The following is a 5,275-nucleotide window of genomic DNA, read 5'->3' on the forward strand; positions in this document are numbered from 1 at the left end:
TGGAACAACAAAGGGAATGTAAAATATCTCATTAATAATTTTTATACTGATTATATTTGATCCAATACAATTATAATAGTTCTGTTTGTATTGATTACATTGCTTATGCTGAAAATGGTAATATTTTGTATATACAGGATAACTAAACTATAGTATTAAAATTAATTTTACCTATCTCTTTTTACTTTTATTAATGTGGCTACTAGAAAATTTTTAAATGCATATGTGGCTCACATTATTGGGTAGTGGTAGTCTAGACTCTGGGCCCTAGAGAGATCTCCTGAGGCGGGGAAACAAAGAAGCAGGGACCTTTTTATAGGAAATCTGAAGTCTTGCCCTCAATAAGGAGACAAATTTTAAGAGAAACACCTGGAGACTTCCCTGGTGATCCAGTGGTTAAGAATCCACCTTCCAGGGGCTTCCCTGCTGGCACAGTGGTTAAGAATCCACCTGCCAACTCAGGGGACATGGGTTTGAGCCCTGGGCTGGGAAGGTCCCACATGCTGCAGAGCAACTAAGCCCATGTGCCACAACTACTGAGCCTGCACTCAGGAGCCCGCGAGCCACAACTACTGAGCCCACATGCCACAACTACTGAGCCCACAAACCACAACTACTGAAGCCCATGCGCCTAGAGCCTGTGCTACGCAACAAGAGAAGCCACCGCAGTGAGGAGCCCACACACCGCCACGAAGAGTAGCTCCCGCTCACCACAACTAGAGAAAGCCCACACACAGCAACAAAGACCCAACACAGCCAAATATTAATTAATTAAAAAAAAAAAAAAAGAAGAAGAAGAATCTGCCTTCCTAATGCAGGAGACGCGGATTCAGTCCCTGGTCGGGGAACTGAGATCCCACATGCTGCGGGGCAACTAAGCCCGCGCGCTGCAACGAAAGATCCCGTGTGCCACAACTAAGACCCCACACAGCCATAAATAAATAAATAAAAATAAATATTTTAAAGAAAGAGCAACATCTCTCTCAGTCTTCTTCCTGTCAGGAGCTCAGATGGAGTCTATCTATTCAGTTTGCTTGATGGAAGATTCTAGGAAATTTGGGAGGATTCTGAAGGTGGGGAGCAGATTCCCATGGGGCAGTACTTCTTTACTCACATCAGCCTAGAACTGGACCCATCACTGACTCCAGTACATTCCAGTGCCCACCCTAGGTTACTTGATGGAGGATTAGCTTCAGTTGCATATAACACACAAAGCTCAAAATAACAGCAGCATAAACAAGACAGAACGTTATCTCTCTCTCTCTTTTTTTTTTTTTTTTTTGGCTGTGTGGCGAGGCTAATGGGATCTTAGTTCCCCAACCAGGGGTTGAGCCCAGGTCCTTGGCAGTGAAAGTGCGGAGTCCCAACCACTGGGCCATCAGGCAATTCCCAGAATTTTATCTCTTAAGGAAAAAAATTTGGGACAAACCTTAATCTTGTTTATGCACTATTTTTTTTTTAACATAGTCTATTATGTGCAACTGGAAGTGTTGCATGGACTTCTTACAGCCATCTTGGACCTTGAGACAATGAGCTAATGAAGGTGAACAGCAAGGTAGAAGGAACCCAGGTCCTGGATGATAGTGGAGCTATCATTGGTTTATTGTCTCATGGTTCACTAAATCCACGCTTGAAGCAGGAGAAAGGTGAAAAAGGAGGGAATAAGACATTTTCCTCCCTTTGAAGGAGACTCCCCAGAAGTACCGTACAACACTTCTACTTGCATGTCTTTGGTCAGAACTTGGTCACATGGTATACCTAACTTCAAGAGAGGATGGGAAATACCTTTTTTTTTAAATTGGAATATAGTTGATTTACAATGTTGCATTAGTTTCAGGTGTACAGCAAAGTGAATCAGTTATACATATACATATATCGACTCTTTTTTTAGATTCTTTTCCCACATAGGCCATTACAGAGTATTGAGTAGAGTTCCCTATGCTATACAGTAGGTCCTTATTAGTTACCTATTTTATATATAGTGGTGTAAATATGTCAGTCCCAATCTCCTGATTTATCCCTCCTCCTGGAAATACCTTTAGATAGGTGAATTGCTGCCTTGAATAAAATCAGAGTTCTACAACTAAGAAGGAAGAGAAAATAAATGTTGGCATAAGCAATACATTTGTACCTTTTGGGTACATGTTGATGATCTGCATCCCTCTAAAAGGACCCACAGAGTGGTCCTACAGCTTTCAGCATAAGCATGTAGACAAAAGCTAAACCATAGGAGTATTGACCCTCCAAAGATCTCCCCCTGGGCCTCATACAATAGAGAGGGCATAGAGTAAGTCATGTCTGTGCATAGGGGCAGGTTGTAGACCATCTCTACAGCACTTCTGCCTCAGAGGCAATTAGGTGATTAGGAATTTATAGTGGTCCCTCACGGCTCAGGTTTGACCAGAGCACAGGTGTCCCAACCAGAGGCTTTATTGGCTCATGTAACCAAACTGTGAGAAGGGCAGGGGCAGCTGGCCTCAGAGACGACTGGAATCAGATACTCAAATGCCACTTTCTCTCTGCATTGTCTGCATCTTTGCTTCCTGCTGAGGAATGGCTTCTTCTGCTCAACTGGAAATTTGTCTGCATATCAGCCTCAGAGCCTCACATCTACCACTTTCCTCCCTTTCTCCGGCTGGAATTTAAAAAAAAAAACCACCAGGGGAGGGCTCTGGTGTACATCACGTGCCGTATTCTGTCATCAAGGGTTGAGTCTGGTGAAGGAGGAAAAGGGGTCCAACTGTGGGTGGACAAAAAAATATTACAGCCAATATTAGGTGTTAGCTTTGTAGAAATCTTTGCTAAAATGAGAGGTAAAAATGATATAGGTAGAAAAAGTTTTTTCCCTTTGTTGTGAGTTTTTTTCCCCCAATTTGACGTTTGCCTTTTACTTTTAGTCATTTAATAAACACTGCAAAGCACTCGTTTTGCACAAGACTCCTGGGTCCTTCGGTATCCTTTCTTTGGTCAAGGTAACAGTTGATTAGGTTACAGTTTTCACTAAATCCATTTCAATCCTAAGGATATACTTCAGCCTCTTGATAGGATTTAGGTATTTCCGAAGTCTTCTCAGTAATATCTATTCTAGCCACTTCTCCCACTGAGGCCCTTACCCAGGACCTGTCAATTAATGACGGCTCCTTGCTTGTAAATAACGGAACCCTGTTCAGATCAACTTAGGCAGAAAGGAAGACAGAACTCATAAGTTAGAAAAACTGGGCTTAGGAGGGATTGAAATCTGGAAATGGGGGAACTGTGAGGTGCTAAGGCAGCCTTTTTTTCAGTTTTTCAGTGTGTGCTCCCTTTTTTCTTTTTTTTTTTCTTTCTTTCTCTCTCTCTCTCTCTCTCTTTCTTTCTTTCCTTTCTTCTTTTCTTCCTTTCTTCCTTTCTACACTGATGACCCCTGACTTATTCTGCTTTCCCTGCAGGTGAACTTTCTCTGTGCTCCTGGGGAAAACAGTTGTCCCTCACCCCGTTATTCCAAAATGTGTGTGTACTCCTCGATCAAGTACACCGACTCCCAAGTACCTGTCCCATCCAGAGGTTCTTGAGTAACTGGCCCACTTGAGTCAGTGTTCTTCTCCCTACTCCAGTCATCTATGGTCAGGGGAACAGATTCCCAAATGATAAACGTGGCCCAGCTCTGTGTGGCGGCTGCGAACGTGAGTGGCTTCTCAGAGAATGCAGGTCTTGGGCTTACATTGTTAGAATCTTCCTGAGAACTTCCTGTTACAGATCCCCAAGTGTGAAGAGAGTAGCACTGAATACCAAGGACCACTCGCTCCATTTCTTGCCTAACTATCTGGCAACAGCCTGTATTTGACGACCAACTGATATCTGACGTTGAACCACCCGTTCTTTGATCAGCAGAATGCTTTAAGTCTCACAGAGATTAGAGGCCTCTAGCACTCCAGGTCCCAGTGATGACAGCAACAGAAAACAGCTTGGTCATGAGACCATGAAGATTTTTAGGGCTTCCCTGGTGGCACAGAGGTTGAGAGTCCACCTGCTGATGCACGGGACATGGGTTCATGCCCTGGTCCGGGATGATCCCACATGCCACGGAGCGGCTGGGCCCGTGAGCCATGGCCGCTGAGCCTGCGCATCCGGAGCCTGTGCTCCGCAGCGGGAGAGGCCACAACAGTAAGAGACCTGCGTACCGCAAAAAAAAAAAAAAAAAAAAAAAAAAAAAGATTTTTAAGTGAATTCTCTAGTGTATTAAGTAATGGCACTTTATTTATGGATTTGTGACATAATAACAAGAGATACAGGTGAAAAAATGCTAGATTCTTATCTCACTCGACAATTTCTCCCTCAGTGATTCTACTTCTATGGTTTTAACTGTCATCTCCACAGAAAAGACTCGCAAATCTAAACTGTAGCCCTCCCCCTAAACTTAGCTCTAGGTATAATTTCCACCTGCACTGGATATTGCTATAAATATTCCAAATTTATTAGGACCAAAACAAACCTATCTTTCCCCACAAATCTGCTCTTACCACATTACCAAACAAGCATTCAATGGCATTTCTTTCTTTTTTTGGCCACACCATGCAGCCTGTGGGTCTTAGTTTCCTGACCAGGGATCAAATCCGTGCCCCCTGCAGTGGAAGCTCAGAGTCTTAACCACTGGACGGCCAGGGAAGTCCCTCAGTGGCATTTCTTTTTTTTTTCCTTTTTGCAGGACGCGGGCCCCTCACTGTTGTGGCCTTTCCCGTTGTGGAGCACGGGGTCCGGACACGCAGGCTTAGCGGCCATGGCTCGCGGACCCAGCCGCTCCGCGGCATGTGGGATCCTCCCGGACTGGGGCACGAACCCATGTCCCCTGCATCGGCAGGCGGACTCTCAACCACTGCGCCACCAGGGAAGCCCAGTGGCATTTCTTGTAACTACTGCCAAGCTAGCAACCTTCCTGCATCCTCTCCATCTCTTCCCTTTATCCAGCCCCAGAACTGCCGCCTTTGGTTAAGCACTATTGTGTCTTGTCTGGACAATTGCAATGGCCTCTTCATTAACTTCCTTACTTTTTCTCCCTCTTGTCCTCCAGTGCATTTTCCATGCTAGAATCAGATTATCTCATTAAAAAGATGAACCCAATGTTGCTCCCTGCATAAAAACATGATCACCTACAGAGTGAAACCCAAAGCTTCTTAACAATCAAGGCTCTTAAGATTTTCTAGCTTTTGCTTATCCAGCTTCATCTCCCAGATGTGCCAGGCATTATACCTGACGTCCTCCTTACACCCTATTAATGCCAATTTCTCACCCTTCCCAA

The sequence above is a fragment of the Mesoplodon densirostris genome, chromosome 14 (genome assembly GCF_025265405.1).
Source record: "Mesoplodon densirostris isolate mMesDen1 chromosome 14, mMesDen1 primary haplotype, whole genome shotgun sequence".
NCBI lineage: Eukaryota > Metazoa > Chordata > Mammalia > Artiodactyla > Ziphiidae > Mesoplodon > Mesoplodon densirostris.